This window comes from Etheostoma spectabile, unplaced genomic scaffold, assembly GCF_008692095.1.
Source record: "Etheostoma spectabile isolate EspeVRDwgs_2016 unplaced genomic scaffold, UIUC_Espe_1.0 scaffold00006390, whole genome shotgun sequence".
NCBI lineage: Eukaryota > Metazoa > Chordata > Actinopteri > Perciformes > Percidae > Etheostoma > Etheostoma spectabile.
In genome coordinates this window covers 24,356-51,464 of record NW_022603369.1, presented here as the reverse complement: position 1 = coordinate 51,464, position 27,109 = coordinate 24,356, and the positions used below count along the sequence as shown (strand labels likewise).

Below are 27,109 nucleotides of genomic sequence, written 5' to 3'. Positions count from 1 at the left end.
TCTCTCTGCTCTGACTGCAGGCTGTGCCTGATGCGCGAGGCTACTGCTGACGTGGGGGCTTTTGACGGGAGAGGGGCTCACGGCATCTCCCGTGGTTGAGCACAGTAGGCCTAACTGCAGAGTGATTCGTGCTTTCGAGTCTACAAACACTACAAAAGTCTCCAAAAACACCATTAAAAGTCGCTAGATTTTAGCTTTTGAAAAAAAAAAAAATATATATATATTTTTTTTCCAGTTTTTTTCCCCTCCCATCCTGTAGTCTACTCGCGCCCCCCCGGGAGAGAGTCCGCGCCCCCCTGGTTGAGAACCACTGCATTAGCGCCTGCACTAACCCACTCCGCTGATAGCACTACCTCGCCTAATGTTAGACAAAAGGAAAAAAAACTTATGGGAAGTTGTTTGGCTGAAGGTGATGGTTCAAAGGACCCCAGGGTGAAATTACTCTGAACTATCCCTTTAAACAAAATGGGCACACTTAACACATTTTATTCTATAATTTTAGTTTTCATGTTTCAAGATGATTCAACATCATCTTCCTATCAAATGTGTTCCCACAATATTTCCAACATAGTTTTTCAACTCTTCATATCTGGGGTCTTTTATATCCATATCCTTAAAAAATTCCCTTAAGAACAATGTAAACAGCATTCAAGGTAAACTAATCAGCTGTGTATTTCCTGAAGAAATTCAACTGCTTCAATCAAATTGTTCTTCATCCACTAAACTGAAAAGGTAAACTATTTTTGCACTAGGTTTTGTCATTACTTCTGCATTAAATTGATACATTACTTTAAAACCAAGATGGCCAGATTAGAAGAGCTAGTGATGCAGATGATACTCAGCTGGCTGTATCATTATTGACAACCATAATGGAAGTAAAGGAAGTCCTCTCAGGTACCACTTTATTTAGTTAGAGTTCCCTTCCACTGCAGTGTGATAAACACAGGCAGTGAGACAGACAACACTCATTTCTTAATATGCATATTTGAGTGACTGTGCTAATGTGCGGCTGTGTTTCCCCAGAGGGAGACAGCGGGGGACGCATCAGAGTCAGCTCTGTTGAAATGCATCGAGCTGTGTTGTGGGAGTGTTCGGGAAATGAGAGCTAGAAACCTCAAAGTGGCAGAGATCCCCTTCAACTCCACCAACAAATACCAGGTAGGTACTGCATGGGTCTTATGTAGCATCATGGCTTTGTGCTTGAAGTGTTGCTGATGTAAGCCTACACTGAAATCCTCCTAACCCATTTACAGACCACTCAACAGGGGCGGAGCAGGGCAGTGGCTTCTGGGGTTCCAGGCCGAAATGTTTTCTCAAAAGCCCCAAATCTTTTAGGACATATGTAAAGTCTGTAGCGAGCTCCAGTTTCAAGATAGAGGAAAGCTAGATATTAGATTAGATTAGATTATACAGATTTAGTTGATCCCAAATTAGGAAATTTCAGTGCTACAGCAGCAACATACCAGACACACAGCACCCATACAGAATATACAATAAATAATCAATATGATAAAATACAAGAACAAATATCCAAAAAATAAAGATAAAAAAATACAAATTGGGAATAAAAATGTACATCTACTTCAATAATTTAGTATTGATGTCATATGAAACCAAATAACGTTCCAAAGTTAGGTTAAGTGTTTTTAAGATAATTTCAGTGAGGGAAAAATAAACGGGCATGGCCATATTCAAAGGGATCCCCTGACCTCTCACTCCCAGACATCTGAATAAAAATGGGTTCTATGGATACCCACAAGTCTCCCCTTTACAGTCATGCTTGATTTATGGTTATCACATATTACGTGCAGGTTTCCCTTTGCAACTATTGCACATGGTTTACAGATTTGTAGGCATTCTGTTATCAAATTGCTTGAAAAATTGTGTAAAAAGCTGACGTGAATTGGGAAAACAAGCATCCCCCCAGCACCCCCGATTGGGCGCATGTGCATTTGCTATTCAAACAATGTAGGTGCAGGATGGGAAATTAACATCTGCGCCAGTCTTAAAATAGCAAAAACACTTCCGTTGGGCCTTGCCCAAAGTAGATTGCTTTAAAACATTTAGATTTTCATTTATTTGTGAATCAATTTTTGAACTTTTCTTTTTGCTATTCATAATCATTTAGATATTGACTTTTTAAATCTTATTTTGCTTATTAATTTTAATTTTGTACTTAATGTATTTATTTGTTGGATAATTCTGTTAGTGCTCTTTGAATTGACAATATTATGTTTTAAACGATGCCTTTCCAAGACTTGGAAAACCTTTTTGTCTGCATGCTTTGAGTGAATCATGCATATTCATTTTTAACCTTCTTCCATTCGAGGAAGGCGGCCTGAACATGCATGCTCTTTGACAGTGAGACCCTGCTTTAGATTCATACTGTTGCACACATTTGTGCTTGGAAGCTGCCCAACAGGCCACAAGCACAACACTGTTATCTGCAGAGAAGCTGCCGCAGTGTTGCATTGTGTGCTACTTATGATAGAAAGATACATGTGGTTACTACCTGCTTGGATTTTGGCTGCTCAGAAGATGCCCTGTCACTACCTTTTAATACATAGACAGAAATCCCTCTTGTTTGAGATGGTCACAGCTAAAAGACTTTGGCTTTGGGTAGGGTTGGGTGGGACAATATAGTGTTTGATGCACTGAGTGTAAATACTTTAAAATACCTTTTAATAAAATTGGAAAACCACAAGAAGCTCTATGTGGTATTTTACACACTAGGGGTCCTCAAAATTTTTAGAACAGCTTAAGGCCTTTGCACATAGCTTTTAAACATGCAAACAATACTAAGCTATTAAAATAACTGACACATTCATGTATTTAGACATAATGTTTTAATGTTAACATACATGTGGCACAGTGAATCCTTAAGATAAACTGTATCTGTGGAGGGCTAGCTTAGGGCTAGCTTACCAGTAAGCCTATCATCAATGGTCCAACATATCCAACATACAAATGTATTTGCTAATATGTTGGATATGTTAATAGACAAGAGAAGATTAGAATTTGAAACTGCAATCTGCTACATTTCTGATAACGTCAAACTATGAACAAGCACATTTTGCCTGGTGCTTCCACTTCACAGTCGATTAAAAAACACATGGAATGATTATACATGTTTTAAAATCTCTCGACAACAACAACAACAACAACAAAGCATTATTTCCTGGGTGGTAGTGGAATTTTGTGCTATTTGACTGTACACAATAATCACCATAACACAGGCACTCCTGAGGGGTCTTCAGTTGAGCTGCATGCTCTGTTACATCCTGTAGAAGTCGACAGCAACACTAGCAAAACATGCAAAGTTAATATTAAACTATGAAAGTCATCACAAAGAGCTTTAACGCCTTGCTCAAGTGCAAGGCAACAATTAAGACAGGGAGAACGTTTCTGCTTTCCACAGCCAGTCTTTCCTGTCTGTCTAGAGATTTGAACCAGCATATGTATAACACAACAGTGATGTTGGAGCAAACCAAGGGCTTCCTGCATGCATTTTGTGCACCTGTTCCCTGACTTAAAATTGGAACATCTGTTTTGGGGGAAGAAAAAAAGCAATTTTGCTCTGGTTTTCTGAGATTAGATATGCTGTGAGTCGGATACAAATTACCTGGGGGTGTGTGTGTGTGTGTGTGTGTGTGTGTGTGTGTGTGTGTGTGTAAATTTATGTGGGGGAACCAGTAATGCAAGGTGTAACACTACAGGAACACATGTGTGTGAATGAATGTTGCTTCAATACAGGGAATATATATTACTCACAATGTGCACATAGTCAAGTTTGCTTTAATAAGGTTTTTATTTCAAACCACTTAAAAAAAATATGACACAAGAGTGATTGCTGGTGTGGAAATTAATTGTGGAGCGTTACTAAGGCGCATGTCTGTCCTGAGCCTTTTTCTTACTAGAACAGAACCATTTAAGACCAGCCATAAACTACATGTCGCCTCTTGTTTTAATATAAATCCGGTCATGTTATGTAATGAACAATCTTTCAACATTCTCCCTATTTTTTTAAGCTCTCTGTCCATGAAGTGGAGGACAATCCCTCTGGTCATATTCTGGTCATGAAGGGAGCGCCGGAGAGAATCTTGGACAGGTTGGTTATTGATAACAGATCGATTATATGTCTTACAAGTGAGGTAGCACAAAATGTCTACCACTTTTTTTTAATTTCATCCTTCTCTTCCAGGAATGTAGTCAAAATTGGCCACTCATCTTGACAGCTGACAATAAATCTACATGTTTTTTATAAATATTATTGCAAACAAACTCCATTGAATTGATCCTAGGAACAAATGTATCTGAAAACCTTACATAGCTCATTTCTCCCGAATACTATTGAAAACCATGTAGAAAATATTTTAAAAAACTGTTAACTCACTGGTGAAAATAGTCCTCAACAAATTCACTATTCACTCCTGTCCAGCCGACAGGGTTAGAGAAATCATAAGGTATTGGGAGAAACACTTCGGGGGTTTTGGTCCTTTTAGTGAATTTGTTGAACTGAAATAAATATAGAATAACACCCATTCTCCGGGTCTGCGTTCCGACTGCGTTGTGGTTTTGTTCTGTCCTCCGCTACGCGCCTTACCACACCGAGCATCTCAGACGCGCCCAGTGGAAAATAGGGGTAACAGTCGTATGCTTTAAATGTTTTTGTTATTGCATATTCGTTGGGGTTAAGGTGCTGAAGATATTTCTGTTCCCACATGGGACACTATCAGTCTTTCCTTTGGTCATATTATTGTTATTATTATTTACTCTTTTTATTTATTATTATTATTTGGTCACACTATGAATAATGTCACATCTATCTTGGCCCAAGCCTAGCCCAGTTTCCCTTATGGTAAGGCCAAAACCTCCTTTACATCAACCATTATCACCCAATGATTTTTAGCTTGACTTCACTCCTATCCAGATAGAGATTGTATTATTAGCAGTAATAAAATGTATCATTCTGTTGCGCTTTAAATTGAAAATAATATCATGTTTTAAAAGATGCATTTTGAAGGCTTAAAAACAAAAACAAAATTTTTAAAAAATGTACATGCTTTTTACAGCACTTTGTTAACACAATTGCTAACAAGAAAGATATTTTATTATTAGCAGTAACAGCGGTAAAAGTGTTATTAATAAATGTTTTACAGGTGCAGTAGGATTATGATCCACGGCCAGGAGCTGCCACTTGATGAAACCTGGAGAGAGTCTTTCCAGAATGCCTATATGGAGCTGGGAGGACTGGGAGAGAGAGTTCTGGGTATGTCAGCCTGGAGTGAAGCAGCGGGAGACCACACTCACATTTTATTATCTCCTTGGTAAAGAGGGTAGTTAGACCACATGTCAATATATAGTGCTGAAAGTTTTTTAGGCAAAGGTGTGTTCAAAGACAAAGGATTTAGCACTGCAGCTTTTGGGCCCTATCATGCACCTGGCATCATGCAGCCCAAAGCCTGACCCAAGTGTCTTTGTTAGTTTAAGATGGACACAGTTGTTAATTTCCAGTCCTGCGCCCGCATTGTTTAAATAGCAAATGCACCTGAGCCCATCTTTGCGCCCATGGGCGTGCTGGTCTCACAGAGAAGGTGTGTTCAGATGAATCTGGGCATATTGCTATCTTGAGGCAGCGGGAAGTTATCCATTGACCAAAATAAACCTGGTCTAAAGTCAGTTACGCAGCATTTCATTGTTATTTTAACAGCAAATTAGTAAAATGGGCCTAGGCTTGTGAACAACGCGCACACACTATGGTTGTTTCACAAACACAGGGACGCGCAGCAGCACACACATGGAAAAGATTACAAATAAAGACATGACGGTACAAATACGCCATCATAATAGCAATGCGCCAAGGTACAAACACGCCTGGCTTTTAAAGTAAATGGGAGAGGACACTCTGATTGGTTTATTGCGTGTTACGCCCAAAACACACGTATGAATTAATGAAGACATCAAGTGCAACCCTTTTTAAGCACACACAGACAGACTTTTTTTTCCACCGTCAAACTAGCAAAAGTGGATTTGGACTTACTTTTTTTTTTTTTTAAATAGGGCCTTTGTGCATATATTTTGTTGTTTTATTTATAAATGTGCCAGATGAGCTAATTAAGACCACACACAACTCTCTCTTGTATGTTCAGAGGATTGTGGCGCTCGGCATCTTTCGCACGCAGAAAGTTGAGTGAAGACAATTACCTCTTCTCAAGAGTCCATCATGCTTTTTTAATCCTCTGTGTCCTCCTTGGCTACTAGCAACTGTGTGGGGGAAGGGGGGGGGGGGAGTGCGCAGTCACAGAAGGCTTATTTCATGTGGACACACCAACAGTTTTGTTGTCCTCACTTTAGGGGTGGTTCTAAAAGGGGGGCGTCGGGGTCCTGATCTTAACCGCCTCGGTCTACTCTACATTATCCCTTACATATTTCTAAGCAGAGTGTCTATGCTTTTTTCTGATCAAATTCCCCCCCTCCCCTGATTGACTATTGACTATTGATTGACTATTGTCAACCCCTGTGCTTGACTATTGTCCCCCACCACTTATAAAATACTGGAACAGCCCCTGCATTACTTAAAATTCCTCATGGGGGAGACAGAAACTGCGCACTATAGCTTTAACCAAATTTTACTAGACTGACATGGAATAAAAGCAGAAATTACAATTCTTACACACAATGTTAGATTTCTTTTTTTTGTACATAATGTGTGAATAATGAGCTGTGGTTTAGAATGGTATTTCAATTCAGGTCAAACTCTGCACTGAACCCTACAATAATTTGTACATGATAAAACCTTGTAAAATACCACATTGTGGTTACAATATCCTTACCTGAAGTTCACCTTCCAATATCTCTAAAAGCACCCAGACTCTGTAAATGGCATCTTTTTGACAACCAAGGAAAAAAAGTTACCTGGCATCTTCTTAAAAGTGCCACAGGTAATAATTATGTGCTTCCATCATTTTGTCAGTGGATGTGTCACTTCTTTCAAATAGTAACATGTGGAATAATGCCATTTGTGGCGGGAAACTCCTGAAATCATGTAAATTATTGAATCTCATTCATGCCTTGGGTGATGATAGGTCGGGTGTTTCATGACAGAGAAAGGTTTCTCCTCTTTTAGACGGAGCATTTTATTGTGCTTTGCTCAGGGAGGGATTCAAGAGATGCATAGTTCAAGAGCTGTGGGCATGAATTAATAAAAGTGGCTGATTCAATTTGTATGTCACACCTGCAACCTCCAAATCTATTTTTAAAATGTTTGGTATGCCTGCATACTGCAAGGTAAAGGATCCCTGCTGTCAGAATGGACAATGCATTTTCTGAAGGTTTCCTTTCATATTACATCAAAAATCTTTAGCAAAATACACTTAATATATTAACACGTTTTTGTTTATTGGCTGATTTTTTTGACCTAAAACAGCTTTAGGATCATGAAAATGTGTCTCTTTTTTGAAGTGCCAAATAAATTGTCGGTTGTTTTCAGAGCAACAAAGCAAGTTTTATTTCTTTAGCTGCAGTATACTTGGCGATGTCAGTCAGTTATGAATGATCACCTCAATGATCCCTCTTCTCTCGCAGGCTTCTGCCACACAAATCTGTCTTCCACCCAGTTCCCTCGAGGATTCAGCTTCGACAGCGAAGAAACGAACTTCCCCACCGAGCAGCTCTGCTTCCTGGGTCTCATCTCCATGATTGATCCGCCGCGTGCCGCTGTGCCTGACGCAGTGGGTAAATGCCGCTCTGCCGGTATCAAGGTAATTGGTTCCACAGACTCAACCCTCATTGTACAATAGTTTCCTGAAAAGCTGGTGGCTTCATTTATTAGCTTTTTAGAAAAGGGATTGACATGGCAAATACATTTTCAAATCACAAAATGACAAGTGATCACTCCAAGGGGCCCTGATCAAAGATAATCGATGGATAAATGAAGTTGCTGATAACACATTCTGAGTCAACTATCTGAAAAGAAGGTCAGCTGAAGTAACAGAAGCATGTCAAACTGTTGTGATGCTTGTTCAGACGTACACTTGTCTCTCCCAGGCGTGACTGTGTTTATGGATGAAATGAGTGAAATCACAAAATCTTAAGAATGGCAACAAAATCAAATTTGATATGGACATAATAAAAAAGGTGAATAAAGGAGGAACTCAGCCATCTTCCGAAATCAATGTTGATGAAGGGTTCTTCTTTGTAAAATATAGATTCAGTACATTTAATAAAAGTGTTCATAATATGTTAATCTACTGCAAACATGCACAGAGCAGATGTTTTGTCAGAAAAGTAATAAGCTGGGGCTGCAGGAATCTTAAACAACTTCCAACAGAGGTAAAAATAGATAATGAGTAGAATGAGTCGTTCTTATTTCGGGCCAGGTTCTACAAATATGGGAAAGGGATTTTACACATTTAAGTTATCATGCTTCCTTTGATATTGAATTTTTGAAAGACACACTGTAACTGGCTTAAAGTACAAACAAGAGGCTAAAAGTGAGTGAAGATGTCTATGTTCCTTTAGGGAATAAAATGGTTGATTACTTTATGCTTCGGAAAAAATGCTACAAAACTGATGACATGTCTGATAAAATGTTAAGATCATAAAGTTTGCTGAGAATGAGGCATTAGGGTATTAACTCTGAACTACGCTTTGTATTTTTCTGAACACAAAGATGTGACTGGGATTGAATCATTGTGTATTTAACTTATTTATTGTCAGAAATGTGGGCAGACATTACTAGTGGTGGATGAAGTATTCAGATAATTTACTTAAGTAAAAGTATGTACGTGTCATCAGGAACCTAAAGTATTAAAAGTAAAAATACTCAATGCAGAAAAAATCCTCACATTTTAGAAACTGGAAACGATCCGAAACATTTCTTAATCATTTCAGCTGGACTTGTAGGCTGGATTGTTGGCTAGTGTATTTATAATAAAACATTAGATTTTATACAGTACATGTTTTGTGTGCAGAAATCGTAATTGGGAAAGTAGGTAGTAGCTAAAGCTGTCAGATGAATGATGTGGAGTAAAAAGTACAATATTTCTCTCTGAAATGTAGCGGAGTAGAAGTACAAAGTGGCATGAAAATAAAAGACTAAAAGGTCAAGTACCAACATTTGTACTTAAGTACAGTACTTATTAAAAGTACTTAGTTAGACTAAACTGGTATTTAAAGTGGTTTATATGATTATTAGATTTTTTTTCTTTGCAGAGGATATAATTTTACAACTTGTGAAGATTGTCAACATGCTTCATATGACTACTAAATACTGTCAGACATGAAGTGCCGTAGGCGTGTTGACTGATTGAACTGGAAGAAGACAATATTGTACAGACACATACACACTTGCATACAAATGGGTTGTTTTTCCTCATAGCTGAGCCCAGGAGGAAAGCAGAGCACATGGCTCTGTTGCTTTAATTACTTTTTATTGGATGTAGCGCTGACGTTTCAGTGGATTGTGCATCCTCGGTTCATAGCATCAGTCCAAAGGCTTTAGTGCAATATATATTGCTCTGTCTTTAGTGCTGTAGATTATTATGATAATTATGATTATGATGGTGTTGGGGATTTCAAAGATGCACTCAATATGACTTATAATAACTTAACTTTTTTAATACAAGGTCCAGATGCGATATACTTGATATTCAATATGAGATATTCTATATAGTTTGTTTTTACTTGATGTTTATATGGTTGCAGTTATAGCATAAACTGCTTTAGTACAAATCATAAACCAAAGTTCTTACTTTATCTTTTAGTTCAGGTTTATTACTTTACCATTGGCCACAGAAACAGAAGACATGTTATTCATAGGAATCCCCAGTGGCGATTTTAGGATTTTTTCAAGTGCTGTGACACAGGGGCAACCAATAATCAGTCAGGGGGTGGGGATCTGCTTAGAAATATAGAAAATGTTGTATAGGATAGAGCAACACACAATACTATTCTGCTTAATAAAACATCACAGTCATTATTAATTTCAAGTATTTTCAATTTGAACAAATTGTGTATACAGTACAAACACAGTCCACATTTTCTATAGTCTCTGTGTGCCAAAACAATTCCAGTGCTGGTTCCATTGTATCCGAATTTTGGATAATCGTCATGGAAACATTAATTATGACAAGGTTGGCAGAACAAGCAGCCAAGTGACACCACTCTGATCCAATGGAAATCACAATTGTCAGATCAGGTGGGAGACGGGTCGGGACGGGGACGGGGGGGGGGGGGGGGGTAGGGTGATGAGACAGGGCGGGTGGAATCATAATTCAGACAGGGCCTTTGACACCCCATGCCCCCTTCCAGCCCGGCGCCTGGGTTTCCCAGACATGGATAGAAACTCACAATGAAACCCATTACACTGTATTTTCTATTGTCACTCATGTGATAAAATGAGAGTTTTTTTTATTCAAGTCTGCTACTGTGAGTCTCTTTTATTTAGATGAATACAAAACACTTGGAAGTTTCAGATAAACTCCCTCAGGACAAGAAGCAGCCTGCAAAGTCACACTCAAGATATTAACAATGAAACTAATACACACTGTGGAAGGGAAGGGAAAATACGCTGCCTGGTACTAGTCATATGGCATTGTTAACATTGATGGAGGTGAACTGGAGGTTTATTAATAAGAATGGGCAAGTATTTGTAATTGTTAAATTTTTTGTTATAAGTATATACTATTCAGAGTGCAGGCACCATCCATAGACATGTGCCACTCTTGTTTTTGGTCACAAACCCTCATTCTGATGGGTTTTGTTTGTCACAATCCCACTACTAGTTTAGTTGGAGTATAATGCCCGATTTGGACCCTTTACCCTTAATAACACCAGTGTTTCTTACTGTAACAGCCCAACACATTTGAATGACTTATAGACCCTAAAGCGCTGTAGCTCAAGCATGCTGTGACACATGACATACAGGTAAGATACAGAGGGGTTTCATGTGATAATGCTCCGCAATTTATGGGACCATCTGTCTGCCGACAGGTGATCATGGTGACAGGGGACCACCCAATCACGGCCAAAGCCATCGCTAAAGGTGTGGGCATCATCTCCGAGGGCAACGAGACGGTTGATGACATTGCTGAGAGACTCAATATCCCTCTGAGCCAAGTCAACCCCAGGTGTGTGTGTGTGTGTGTGTGTGTTTGTGAGAGGGTTTAGGCCATGTGCTCAAGCGTTTAATAGTAACCTTTTGTGTAACTGTGTGTGTGTTTGAGTGTGTGGGCAGTGGCGTGTCTGCAGTATGTATTTGCATATACTGCTCTCATATCAGTCTCTTAAATATGAAGCTAAAGCCAGCAGATGGTTAGATTAGCTTAGCATAAATTCTTTGTGCTAAGCTAAGGTTAGATTAGCCTAGCATCTATTCTTTGTGCTAAGCTAACCGGCTGCAGCTTCATTTTTAACAGACAGGTATGAGGGTGGGAGTGGTCTTCTCATCCACCTCAGCAAAAAAAAGTAAATAATCATATTTTCCAAAATGTCAAACTGTTCTTTTATGATAGAAAGCATGAAAAGGGTATGCAAGATTTTTGGTGTGTGAGAGAAAGAAACAAAAAGACAAAACTTGAGGAGAAAGAAATAAAATGTCAACATGCTCCTTTGCATAATTGTCCCTGACTCCTTAATGTGTTTGTGCATGTGTATATGTGTGTGTTTCCCAGGGATGCTAAGGCTTGCGTGGTGCACGGTGCGGACCTAAAGGACATGAGCCCTGAGTACCTGGACGACCTGCTCAGGAACCACACTGAGATAGTGTTCGCTCGCACGTCTCCTCAGCAGAAGCTCATCATAGTGGAGGGCTGCCAGAGACAGGTGAGTGGAAAGGAGTGTGTAGGAGAGTGTGTGAGAGCATACAGCAGAATAGGGGTTGTGTGTGTGTGTGTGTGTGTGTGTGTGTGCGTGTGTGTGCGTGCGTATGCGTGTGTGTGCGCGTGCGCATGCGTGTGCAATGGAGGTCCATTTATGAGTAATGGTTGAATACAATTCAACTCTTATACTGAACCCAATATACTACATCTACAATACAATAACATACATACTACAATACATATATATATATATATGCTCATACTGCATGTGCTCAGCATTTATGTGTGAATAGTCAAAAAATAGATGTGTATATGCACACATCCCCCCATATATTGAGGTCATGCTACAATTCACCTTGCCTCACTCACTCTCACTCCGTGTGACGGAATGATTGCAACTCAATTCCACTTTTCATTTAATCTCCCCAGAGCTGCTTTGAAAAGACATTATTAACACTGAAGGGGATGGGCTAAGAGAAGGAAATGGAAAGAGAAAGGCTTAAATCATGGTACTTATCTTTCTTTTCTTGACACTTTTTCTTCTTTGGTCCTTGCTGACGCAGGGGGCAATCGTGGCCGTGACAGGCGACGGCGTGAACGACTCCCCGGCCCTGAAGAAAGCCGACATCGGCGTTGCCATGGGGATCGCCGGTTCCGATGTGTCCAAGCAGGCAGCTGACATGATCCTGCTGGACGACAACTTTGCCTCCATTGTCACCGGAGTGGAGGAGGGTGAGTGTGGGGGAATGAAGGAGGGAGCAAAGGAGAGACAGAATGGGAAAATAAAAAAGGGCAAAATAGGATGAAAGGAAGAAAAGCGAGTCAGAAAAACAAATACTTGAAAATTGAAAATGTAATGTGTGAGCTGTAGACTTGAGACTTGTGATTTTAGTCATACTTCAGTCAAACATTGAACATTGGTGATCTTCATACTAAGCCTTGGCTTACGTAAGACCTGACTACTAAAAGACTCGATTTGACTTGAGAATAGAAAGGAAAAAACATTCAGGTCTCAAGTTTTGAACTGGTAAAATATGGGACATTAAAAAAGATTGAGACAGCACCAAGCAGGGCTTGCATATTTTGCCTGTATATTGAAGAGTCTATGTGTAAACACTATTAACATCTTTGAAAGGAAAATGTTCAAACGTATCAATATCATTGTCACCACTCAACACAATTTGCTTATTCAGACTTGAGAGAGTGAGAGTGCAACTGAATTGACATGGCTCTGCCCTCAAGGACTTGACTTGGGAATTACTCTGACAGATGTGAGATTTAACTTCAGGCTTGCCACAAGAGACTGGTATATAATTAAAATGGTCTGAGCAAAACCATTAGTAATATGTAATGCTGAAGAAGGAGCCAAAGTCATTTTTTATTTCAGAAAGTCTGGAAAATTCACTTGAACACGGTGAAGCATCACAAAAAGAAAATATTTGAACTATACCATGGCAGCATGTAACCAATAATGCATCCAAAATCTACATGGATCCAGATATAAATAACACTCGTGCAGTGCCCATTTGGAATGGGACGATTGCTGGGCCTCCTGTGTTGCTGATGATGACTTTTTGGCACCGGCAGCCCACTGCGAAGACATGCTAGACTGAGAAATGTGAAGCCCCACAGATCGCAGTTTGTCTTCTCTTTTTTTTCAACCTTTATTGCGCTGCCATTTAGTTTTCTTCACAGTTTATTAATATCCAATATCTGACACTGTCTAAACTGCTCCAAATTCAAAAAAACACCAAGATCTTTGGGCACCCAGGGAGCCAAGTGTGAAGCAGATCGGATGAAACGGTCCTCGAGATATTTGAAAGACAACGGGGACACACACACACACACACACACACACACACACACACACACACACACACACACAAACACAGAGGTTATCCTCACTCTGACATCTCTTCCAGTAGTCCATGTATAGGTACTGAGCATGTGTGTGTAATTCAGGCCTGTGTGTAATGTGTGTAATAACAACAGTGTAAATTGTAATTTCCCCTTGTGGGACTAATAAAGGGTACATTATTATTATTATTTTTATTATTGTTATTGTTATTATTATTAGATATCTATACACGTACACCGATCCATACAAGTGTTTCTTCCTGTGTTCTGATTGCTGCAGGTCGTCTCATCTTTGACAACCTGAAGAAGTCCATTGCATACACGTTGACCAGTAACATCCCAGAGATCTCGCCCTTTCTCCTCTTCATCTGTGCTAGCGTTCCTCTTCCGCTGGGGACTGTCACCATCCTCTGCATCGACCTGGGCACTGACATGGTGAGCGCTGGGGGAGCTCAGCTTCCTTTGTTCAGTCCCTCAATCCCTCTGTAGACATGCTAACCATAGTTGTCCAATTATCTCAATCCATACTTTTGACTAAGCTTCTGAAAATGACCACTTAATAGATGTTCAGGCTGCTGCCAAGCCTGTACTCTGTTCTAAGTGTATGATGCACTAATTGTCGAACACATCTCTCTTTTGTTCCTGGCCTTTTGGATCCTGGTTTCCAGTGTTTCTATTTGAAAGATTAGAGCTTTTAACGTTGTTCACCCATTCAGTTCACAGGAGGTCATGACAACAAAACATACGGTTTTAGATTTATCTTTTTATCTATTGGGTTATATTGCAAAGCACTCTCAGTGCTCAAAGCTAATCGTTGGTTAATTTGAGTGATTCTTCTCAGTAAGGGGATGCTAATTGTTAGCATGTTGCATAGTTACAGGCAAGCTAAAGGGGACATTAAGGAAACAAGTGTAATATCGGTGTCATATATGAGTGCCCGAAGGTAAAAAGAAGGTTGGTTTAATTGTTCCTTTCTGTTGGTGGCAGTTAGTGCTTTTTGGTCATTGCCGACGCCCATTTGTTCAAGCAGAACAAAGAGCGGGTGACGCTCACATACACATTTACATTTCACAGCACTGCCATTTCCAGATGCCAGTCCTTCCATTGTATTTCCAGCAGCAACAAAAGAGTTGCTGGCACGCCGCTTGCCCGAGGGGCGTAATCCATCATTGCAAAAGAAAGGAAGCACAGAATGAATATATTCAAAAGGACTTGTTCACTTGTGTTCATTACTGTAACTTCAAGTTTTCCTGCTCTCAGCCACCAGACACTATGCGGCTGAAACAGGTTCCTATACATTCCAGTAATGAATGTATGAGTAATGAAGTCCATGTACTATAATGGCCTCATATCTGACTCCCAGGAAGCATACACTGTCTCCACAGGTTTAAGATCATTATGCGGGGGCGGAGCCAGATGTTGTAAGCATTTGTGGCTAAGCCCCATAGACAGTTAAAGTAATGACCCAACAGATCCTGTTGTTCTGGACGGAGACCAGTGAATGAAAATAGAAGCACTTTTCCGGTGATGGCTAGGCTTTACTGCGCAGCCTCCACCTTAGCGTGACAACGTAGTTGTGACGTGGGCATCGTGTCTGAAAGTTGTAACTCTTCTGGTAGCTGTGCCAAGAGAAATCTCAATCATTCCCAATCAGCAGAAGCGTGGGTATATGTTAGGAGATAACATAGACACAGGTTAATTACTGCTAACTAAAATGCTAGTTAACATTAGTAACTAAACCTAAACAGCGTATGTAAGTCCTAACTGTCTGCGAGCTTCTCCTGACAATTTGGTGATTTGTCAACTATGCGACGGTAAGTCCCGTGGGTTATGACGTAATCGTTAGCCCATTTTCAACTTGAGCTACAAGATAATGGAGCCTTTTATACATTGTCATGTTTCTTTAGAAATAAACAACAGACAAAGAGAGTCTTGAAACGCTTCAGATGTTAAGTTATTCACTGCTAAAGTGGCGCCAAAATGAATGGCAGTCAATGAGATGCTAACGGCAGTTGATGGCTTTGTAGCATTAAAATGGCGCCATGTGAGCTACGCTTAGAGAGGAGAGGCTTACCCCCTTGCTAAGCCCAAATCTCGAGGGGTGGGGCAGGGGGGTTCTGGGGTCATGCTCCATTATCCGGCAGCAGCCACAGTATATGCATGATTTCTCAAGATAATTGATAATAGAATGCCAAAAAAACTTTTTGTGAAAAACGTGATAGTTGCCAAGTAAAAGAATGATCCTGTAAAACCTCCATCCTATTTGTATCTAATCGTTCTCCGACTGCAACTAATGTCGAGGATGTTTCAATCCTCACACCTAGAAAAAGGCGAAACTGTCTGAGTTTGTATTTTTTAAATTATAACATAGATAGCATAAGAATTTGGTTTAGACAGAATTACTAATCTTGAAACATAGATGATATTGCCCCAGTAACAGAACCTTTGCGGCATTGATGGTCTAGTCAGAGAGACGGATGGGAAATGACACAAAGTTAAAGTTAATTTAAAACTGTCAACGATTCAGGGCTTGTGAGAAAACATTTGGGGCAGGAGACCCAGAAGCCACCCCCTTGCTCCATCCCTATAAAAAGGAGCAACTTGCTAACGTTGATAAAGAAGTTCCACATATTTTACTCAGGTGACATCCAAAATGAACTTCTTTGGTATTCTAACAGCAGGACAGATTTGTTCATGTTCAAAAAATATTTACTTAACTGTCTGAGATCACAGGGATAGAACATGCTTTATTGGCCGAATTTCTCTTCAAAGATGCGATGACTGAAGCTTAAAAACACTTTATTTGCTTAAGCAACTGTTTTGCATATAAAACCTCTTCCCTTCAAAGCAACATGTCTGCGTGTCCTTAATCACTGCTGGTGGAGTGAAACAGCTGGACGTCTGCTTTGAAGAGTAGCACCCTTAAAATGAATCATATTCAAAAATTCAATAAAGTACCTGAAACAACACAAGTAAAATTTCTAAATTTCCCATGTATACTGGTGAGGATGTTAACAGCTTGTTAACAGCTTAGTTTGACTCCAGGCAACAGGCTTGAGGGCTATGCTGAGGTTTAGCAGTGACAAGCAGCACGTCTGCTATGATTATTTTTAGCAAGCACTGCCATGTGGAAAGGATGGCCGCAGAAGATGTGTATCAAAGCAGGATGTGGCACACTTAAGAGTGCTTCACATTCACAGACACACAGACACACACACATACCCACACATGCACTCTCTTCGAGAGGTGTAAAAAATCAATGCCAAGCATAGTCGCATCCTTTTCTCTCTACTTGTCTTTCTCAATGGCTGTGGGTCAGGGGAGGAAAACACCAAAACAAACTGGATTTGTAGACCGCAGAGCATATGTTCAGTTTAACACAGTACCCACCTCAAATCCCACCTAAGTTGCAGCAATATCCTGCCCTAACTCACACATATTTCTCCAGTGCTTACCTGGTAAAATCAGCCAATACAAGCTCTTTATCACAGAGGCCTTTTTACCCTCCTTTTTTATGAGTGTCTTGAAATTCACTATCAGTCTCTCTTCCCTTGTCTGCTCTCTCCGCCCCATTCTCTGTCACTGTCACTGCTTTCTTGTTCCCCCTCCTTGCCGTTTTTTCTGTCTTTTCTCTCCTTCCACACAGTGATTGAAAGCTGAATTATATTAACGGTGATATGTCTAGTGTGCCCTGTGTCTGGCGCTATCATCATGCCTTTGAACTGTTGCCACAAAGACAAACATTTATTGTACAGGGTGCGTAAAGTGAGCTGACTATGTGCTGTCCTCCCATTCTTTCCAGGTTCCGGCCATCTCATTGGCTTATGAGACAGCTGAGAGTGACATCATGAAACGCCAACCAAGGAATCCCAAAACAGACAAGCTGGTCAATGAACGCCTCATCAGCATGGCATACGGACAGATAGGTTTGTCCTCTTGTGGCTCATATGAGCTCTTTGGACCACAGCTCTTAAACCTGAATCACTGTGACAGGCCTTTGTAGTGACGTTATGGTTGTGATAAACTCCCAGGCATAAAAACTAAATATTGACATTTATCACAAATATTGACATTTCATACTGCCTTTGTAAATGTTTAGGGATGTACAGTTAAGGAAACTAGATTTAGCAGTGAGCAGACGGTTGGGAGAGTGTCCCACAATTTTCTTCTAATTGTCGTGACATTTACAGTAAATTGAGTGCAACGAGTGCAACTATTTTCTACTTAATGTTGGTCATGTTTCACTGGTTGGAGCCTCACTTGAATGCATGCTCTTTATCTCTGGTTTTATATGGAATGGGAATAGTAAAACACAAAGGCTGGCCCAATTTTATAGGCTGTTAAATGGGTCAAAATATGACAGGGCTTCATTGGATGGCATGCAATTTAAAGCTAAACACGTTCTAAACAGCCGGCAACTCACATCAACTCACATAATTCTTCCAAGATGACTACCACTGGGACAGAACATGTGCAGGTCAGATCAAATCATATTTACAATCTGCTGTTCTGACAATACAGCTTCAAGTCCTGAGGCATTGACAATGAACATTTAACTGATGATCTGATCTTAAAGCTTCAGTAGGTAACTTTTGTAAAAATGTATTTTTTACATATTTGTTAAAACTGTCACTATGTCCTGACAGTAGAATATGAGACAGATAATCTGTGAAAAAAATCAAGCTCCTGTGGCTCCTCTCTGTCCTCTTACTGCCACTAGCAGAAATACACCGCTCCCGGTCAGAAACAGCCAATCAGAGCAAGGAGGACTGTCTTAGCAGTGTCAATCACTCTCGTGTACGCGCCGCTCATACCCCTCCCCCGCACAGCGCGTGCCGTGTTCAAGCTCAAGATTGCCAGTGTGCTGCAGTTGTGCTAATCGCGGAGAAATAACTTTTCAGGAAAACTGCCAATTCTCGAGTGACACCTGCTCAGAAAACAAAGACGGGCAAACAGAAGAAGACCGATGACAAAAAGCGAGCTTAAGAATTAAACCGAGCCCGAAATAAAGCGAGGGTCAACATCGAAGCGGCTTTTCAGAGGTGGAGGAAGCTATGCCTCTAGAAGGATTCAACACGGATTCAGAGCTAGCGTTAGCCACATTTCTGCTTGACATGTAAGTATCCCTGCTTGATTTATTTCATTTTTTAAGAACTACACAACTAAGATATCGATGGTTACAGTACACTTTCAGTACACTGGTGATAGCGCAAATCTCAGTTTACTCTGTAGCTTGTTGCTAAGTCTAACAGTTAGCTTGTTAGCTTGTGGCACAGCAGGAATGTTGTAGCAGGTGAAGATTAACTTTACTTGCTAACTCCTTCACACCTCCGTATAAGCAATATTGTTTCGATACCTACAATTAGTAAGCCAAAATGTTTTTTTGTCAATCACAACAAAGTAGCTATGGTTAAACAACTTTAATTGTGCGCTGTCCCTGTCGAAGTTTGGCAATGCAGAATTCTACTTTTGATTATTTTAAACACGTTTTCTTCCCCTCAGGATGTAATTTGCAAATCAAATGTCTGACACAAATTCTTTATGCTCCTTCAACAGGTCAGACATGGCCCCAGACACAGAGGCACGTGAAGGAATCGTCTTCAGTCCAAATCAAAATGTTCAGTATTTCCTTGTGCAGGAGTACTTTTCTGAAAAAGCTGATTTATTTTACCCATATGCAAAATAAAACCAAAGACATATTTCTAAGATGTTATTCCTTGGCTTATTGAGCTTCTCACTGATTCATCACTCCTACTGAAAGTTTAGATCCAAAAGGTAATTCAGTAATGTATTGTGTAAAGTGCTACTTTTGTTGTCACAAATGAGCGATTACATAAAAAATCATTTTAAACCCTTTCATTGAAAAAATTACAAAACTTTTAATAGAAATATTTTAAATAAGCAATTTTTTATATAAGCTATACCCTACTCAGAGTAAATCCCCTGTATTGTCCATGAGGATGTGGAAAGCATCGGTGGCCCTGCTTACTAGCCTGCGCGTTCACGGCAGGCCCCGCTGTGGGGGAGGAGCTGTGGAGGGGGGGCTGTAGCGCAGCAGAGAGCAAGGGGGAGGGACCTGTAAGTTGTGCTCGTTCAAATTTTTAGGCTAAGTCCACGTTTTCTCAGAACTCCCTACTGCAGCTTTAAGTGACACACGATAACAGTAAAATTCCAAATCTGCAAGCAAGCACCAATGAAGAGAAGTAAGACTATCAGCCTCCTCAGAACAGGTGCAACAAATTTTCTTATCACTGAGAAAATTATGTTTTTGTCTATTAACATAAACACTGACCTAGTGCGGGGTTTCAATTTAGCAACGTAATGAATGAGATGATTATAAGTGCTATCTCTTGTGCAGGTTTGGTATATGTGGGGACTGTAGCTCTTGAAATAAGATGTCCATCATGTTGAAAACGTTACACCCACTTTGAAAAAACACATTTTCCAACATGAAATTAAAACTCACTCATCGGTTATTATTGCAGTCCTCAGCTGTCTCAACCATTTACTTACGAAATAGCAACATTGTAGAGGGCAGAGGGAGGAGGATGCAATCACCTGTGTTGTTATTGGTGCTGCGGTATATATATTATACAAATATTAGTGGCACACGGCAGGAGGACTGAGGCTGAATGTCTAGAGTGTCAAAAATATGCACTTTCTAGTCAACTTCATTGGCCTATGACGCCTGTAAATAAGTGAAAAAAAGTATTGCATCATTGGTATTGTTAGTGCTATTGTCGAAATATATTTTGTCAAACGACACCCATTACCTATAAATCCTGTTGTTTTTCTACTTTACAAACTGTAATAGCATTGCCCTGATGGGACACAAAAGATGAGTAATTATTCCATCTGTCTCTCTATCTATCTATCTACTCAATTCAATTTCATTTACAGTATCAAATCATAAAAAGACACTTTACAGATAGAGTAGGTCTAGACCACACTCTATAATTTACAAAGACCCAACAATTCTAGTAATTCTCCCCAAGAGAAAGCATTTAGTGCAACATTGGTGAGGGAAAACTCCCTTTTAGGAAGAAACCTTGGCCAGATCCAGGCTCTTGGGAGGTGGTGTCTGACGGTGCCAGTTGGGGGTGGGATGTACACTGGCAATAATGGTCACAATAAAGATAATGGAACTATGACTAGAAATGGTAGTTGTAGTAGTTCATGGTGTAGTTGGGAAATGCAGGGCGTCACAGGGTGTAGCAGGACATAGCAGGGCACTGCAGAGCATAGCCGGGTGTAGCAGGACATAGCAGGGCACTGCAGAGCATAGCCGGGTGTAGCAGGACATAGCAGGGCACTGCAGAGCATAGCCGGGTGTAGCAGGGCATAGCAGGGCACTGCAGAGCATAGCCGGGTGTAGCAGGACATAGCAGGGCACTGCAGAGCATAGCCGGGTGTAGCAGGACATAGCAGGGCACTGCAGAGCATAGCCTGGTGTAGCAGGACATGGTAGGGCACTGCAGAGCATAACTGGGTGTAGCAAGACACAGCAGGGCACTGCAGAGCATAGCCGGGTGTAGCAGGACATGGTAGGGCACTGCAGAGCATAACTGGGTGTAGCAAGACATAGCAGGGCAGTGCAGAGTATAGCCGGGTGTAGCAGGGCGCAGAGCAGGACCACGGCGACAGCCACAACCCTAATCCAAGGAAAACAGCTGGGTGACAGAAAACATAAGGGCTCCGGGGAATAAGCTCCCTAGAGCTATGTTAGTAACAAGTATTTCTGGGACGTGGATGCAAACAGATGGAAAGGGAGAGGACAGAGAAGCTCAGAGTGTCAAAGGAAGGAAGTCCCCCGGCAGTCTAGAACTATAACAGCATAATTAAGAGGTGGTGCAAGGCAGACCCTGAGCCAGTTCTATAAAGGTTGGTAGACGAGTCTGATGACTATGAAGAGAAGCAGAGGATATCTATCTGTCTATCTATCTATCTATCTATCCATACATACATGCATACAATACATACATACATACATGCATACATACAGTACAGTACATACATACATACTGTACGTACGTACATACATACATACATACATACATACATACATACTGTACATACATACATACATACATACATACATACATACATACTGTACATACATACATACATACATACATACATACATACTGTACATACATACATACATACTGTACATACATACATACATACATACATACATACATACATACACTAATAGCCCAAAATGAATGTGATAAATAGCACTGAGATTAGTGTCTTCAAAACAGCACACACATAAAACGGGCACCATTTTATTCTACGGTTCAGAAATACCCTTATACATTCTTAATCATTTTCTGGTTTTGTTTCACTGATACACTTTGAATTTACTGATTACAATTAAATGCTGATGTAACACACATAATCTTTTAATCAGTTCACAGCAAGTCAGACAAACATGCACATTATATATTTTTCTGCACGCACCATGAATGATCAACTCCTTATAAACTCAACACAAATGGCTAAACTCCGACTACAATAAAGGAACTTGGTGTAAATGTTCCCTATAACTATCACCAAATAGCATAGTTCTTTACAGGAAACAAATTAGGAAAATGATTAGGAAGACCATGAAATGAAGTGTTGTCATAAAATGTAATACAATATTTAGGTTACACTTACTAAAAACACTGAGAATAGATGAATGCATTTTTTTTTATCCTTGCACATTTTTGTTTCCAGGGATGATCCAGGCTCTTGCTGGTTTTTTTTACCTACTTTGTGATTTTGGCTGAGAACGGCTTCCTCCCGAAGAACCTGGTGGGCATCCGCATCAGGTGGGACGACCGCGAAGTAAATGATGTGGAGGACAGCTATGGGCAGGAGTGGGTAAGGAGCAAGGACAAAGACAAACCAGCACACTCTTTCAACATCCCCATACCCCATATACATGAAGGAATAAATACAATGTGTGTTTCAACCTTGCAGACCTATGAGCAGAGGAAGATCATTGAATTCACCTGCCACACCTCCTTCTTCATCAGCATCGTTGTCGTGCAGTGGGCTGATGTTATCATCTGCAAGACCAGGAGGAACTCCCTCTTTCAGCAGGGCATGAAGTAAGTGAGGGAGAGCTGGAGTAGAAGACGGCTAGAAAGATGTAAAATAAAGGCATGAATGGAAGTAGTTAGGAAGGCAGTTTCTAAGTCAATTTGACTCTAAATAACTTAACTGTAACAATTTTTTTTAAAGATTACTTTTTTGGCATTTAGGCATTTATTTTTGTGACAGCTTAGTATGGAAGCAAAATGGATACATAAGTCTTTAAAATTTAATCAATTAAGATATACAGTATGTTTTTCAAAATAAAATATTTTAATATTAAGTATTCAGTGGCTGTTAAAGTTCAATGACTCATGTCTCTTATTTATATTTATATATATATATATATATATATATATATATATATATATATATACATATATACATATATAGCTTAGACATGAAAGGGGAGAGAGAGGGGAATGACATCCAGCAAAGGGCCGCAGGTTGTAATCAAGCCATGACCTCTGTATCGAGGACTGAGCCTCTATATATGGGTGCACCCGTGACTATAACATTTTTGAAGATTTCTTCTTTTTTTTTTTATCAAATCTTTATTTATTTCTAACTTTCATACAAACAACAACAAAGACGACAACAACAACGAAGACATGAGACATACGTAAAAAGTAAAATATAAGAATAAATTAAAGTTGCAAGTAGCGTTGGACGGGCCCTCGCTCCTCTTTGTGTGTCGGGGGTACCGGCAGACGCCGCACCTTGTGACCGTGCATTTGCGCGGCACTTAGACACTACAAATCGTCACCAATGAAAAAAGAACTCCTCGCTGAGTTTAATGATCCCTCACACAAGACTCTACATCAAACTTGTCGTTAGTTATGAAAATGGGCGTGGCTAATGCATAGGGGCGGGTCAAACCATTACTAATCAGGAACTATCTGCTGAGTTCAATGATACCTCACACAAGACTCTACCTTAAACGGTTAAAAATCCATAAAAGGTAGCGTGGTTTAAGTATCACAAGTGGACCACACAGTCTAAGTTTCATGTAAATCAGATGATGTTTGTCATAAAAGGCTGATTTCCTGTTGCCAATGGGGGGGCGCTATGACCAAAAGTCACTATTGGCCTGTAGATGTCCTCAGGCCTGGACTCTTTCAAGCAGATATGATGATGTACACTGTAGTTACAGCCATGTTCTCGTTCATCGCTAAACACTCAAAATGGCCGCCATGCCCTATGACAAAACGTTTTTCTTTTAATAACATTTCATCTCTTGAGATAATACAGACCAAATTTGAAGTTAATTAGATGAAATCTCTAGGAGGATTTTCTTAAAGTACGACATGTTGAAATGGTCAAAGTCGCACAAATTTCAAACTTTCAATTAAAAATGGCGAACTTCCTGTCATTTATCGTATGGCTCCAATGAGCTTTATTGTACGTCTTGACATGCTACATATGTGTACCAAGTTTTGTCAGTCTACGTTAAATGTACTGCAGGGGCTCAATTGCTTTAACTTTGTAGGGGGCGCTAGCGAGCCGTTTTTGTGCGTCTATTCCCGAAACCCTTAAATCAAAATTAAATTAAATTAAAGTTTTCACCAGACTTGATGCAACCACCAATTTTGGTGAGTTTGCCGATTCATTTGCCGAAATTCCTTCAGTTTCAGAAGGCCCTTTGGCGCTGTCGGCGTTCAGGTCCTAAATATTAAATGGCAACCTTTTTTTTAAATAGTGAAATATAAAAATCAAGATAGATAAACACTATAAGCACTGTTAACATGTGCAAGGTTATTGCACTTATAAAATGCAAGACTTCTGCTATAAAACCAGGAAACCAGGAAAGTCAAAAGGGGAAAGAAACATTTCCTTTTACAGCTAGGTTACCACTGTTCTAGGATCAGAGTACATGACCCCTTGTCCCACCCCTTCTGTGAGTGTTTTTGATTAGTTTGAACCTTTTCCTTTCCTTTTTTTCTGTCCAACAGGAACAGGATCCTGATCTTCGGTCTGTTTGTTGAGACTGCTCTGGCTGCCTTCCTCTCCTACTGCCCTGGAATGGACATCGCCCTGCGCATGTACCCCTAAAGTATGCTCTGCATATGCATATCTCCACCCAACCGAAAAATAACCTCTTAAAGACCTAATAGGCTGCCATTAGCCTGTCACTCTGGACTTTAAATGAAGTCTGTGATGTTCTTATACACCCTGTTATCCTTAGTATAAAAAAAAATGGCTGCAATGAATTTAACAATTTGCACCCGCTGCTGCTGCTCTATCTAACCCTGTTATATGCTCTGTCTCTCTTCTTCTCAGGCCCCTGTGGTGGTTCTGTGCCTTCCCATACAGTCTTCTCATCTTCATTTATGATGAGGTCCGTAAATTAATTCTGAGGAGGAGCCCCGGAGGTAAGCAGTTATTAAGAGAAACCAAGATTAAAAAGGTTTTAACTTTCTTTGTCTTGTTAATAAGCTGAAAGAAAAAAAAGAATAGCCAAGTGATGGCGTAGTGATTGACACCCGTATCTCAGGAAACACACGCCATTTTCTATCAAGACCTTTTCTCCTGTCCTCTGTGCCCCTCTCAGACTTCCTACTGTCCTTGTTTAAAAAAGAAAATACACATTCTAAAAGAGTAGACTGTCTGCTCCTTTAAGGACACACTGATTGACAAAGTCGCTACAGCTCTGCTCTGCCGATGTTAACCTGGAGGATCCCAGCATGCATTTGACAGACTGTGACATGCAGTCGAAGATAAAGTTCAATGTCATCTAAAGCGAGCACATAAAACTTCTATAAAAAACAAGAACATAGAATTGTTTTGAACGCAGCTAAAAAAGGAACAAAGGTTGCCAATTTTGCAAAACACTGTCTGTAGCAACTGTGGATGATTATCATATCAAGCTTTAATTGTGGTGTTATGCTAAAACTGTTGCCAGCTGTCATGTTGAAATCTCTTTTACTTGTGTTTTTTTGGACAAAGTACATGATGCAATTTTTTTCAATTTGCATAGTTTTTCTGGCAGATTTTAAACATGGTTTTTGTCATTCTTACATTTATCATAAAGCAATTTTCATTTAAAAGTTATTATTAACTCTTATCACAGCAGCTGAAAACTATCAGGCTTTTTAAAAGCTGCCGCCTCTGCAACACTTGACTGATTAGTGTTTGTCTTCCAGGTTTGATTTCTCACTAAAAAGCATGTAAATGCACCACTGTCTGGCACTTTGCTCAGGAATTCAATTTGATAGATGGAGCATGAAATCACGGCACATAAACAAGAAAACATTCAATGGTGAAAATCCCACATCACCAGTGAAATCTTATTTGATCCGATTCTTAGGTCAAGGGCTGCATCTGCACTAGATATCAACCAAAGTCCTTTTAACTTTTTCAACATGTCTTGCTTATGAACAGACATGGGTAAAAAAACATAAGCCCCTTCTAATTTTGTTGACGTTGATGGAAGCAGTTAAGAGATATGGTCGTAGATGATTGCACAAAACGTTTTGTGATTCAAAAACCTTTAGCAGAGAGTCAAAAGGTCTGACATGCAGTAATCTTTATGGACTTAACTGAACATATGTTAAACTTTCACCATGAAACAGATAATACCTGTCAGATAGCAACAGACAACAGAAATTAAAGCAAGCTGATGAAGACTCTTGAGATATGCCCCAAAGATCATACACATGATATGGACACACTACACTAGCTCCCAATCTGTTCACTGCCACGGAGTTTCAGCTGATGAGGGCCAAGACACTGGGAGAATAATACAATTTATCGTGACAGTTAATCATTTATGTTAATCTGTGTGTCACAGGCTGCTGATCATACTCTTAGAGTTATAAGGGGATTCATTTGGAAATGTAGAGACAAAGGAAATGAGATGAATACAAATAGACCGATACAAAAGGATATTATGAAAGCTGCTCGCCTGTCATTTTGGTCTCTGACACTTTCTCTCTCTCTTTCTGTCTCTCTTTCAGGTTGGGTGGAGAAGGAGACATATTATTAATATTCAGAAAATGTCATTTTGAATTGTGTGCGTGTGTGTGTGTGTGTGTGTGTGTGTGTGTGTGTGTGTGTGTGTGTGTGAGATCGTGAGGGTAGAACTGTGTGTGTCTGTCAGTTGTAATATTGCATGGATCAGTTCACAAATCTGATTATCATAAAAAATACTGCTGAAAATAGGCTTTTGATTGTGCATTGAGTTTTTCTTTTTTGTTTTCTCAGAAAACATTTCCAGCAAAACAATGGTAATGTACCTGTGTGCATTATAAAAACTGTTCCCAGAGTGACATATCATGGCCTGTGTGGCTCTAAAGGAATACCAAATGTCGTTCATTGTGTGTAATGTGCCAAATAAAATGTATTCCAAAATA

General features: G+C 40.0%; 1 pseudogene; it reads left to right on the top strand.

Annotated features, from left to right (window-relative positions):
* Nucleotides 1-980: 980 nt before the first annotated feature.
* Nucleotides 981-27,109, top strand: LOC116678054 (sodium/potassium-transporting ATPase subunit alpha-2-like; annotated as a pseudogene).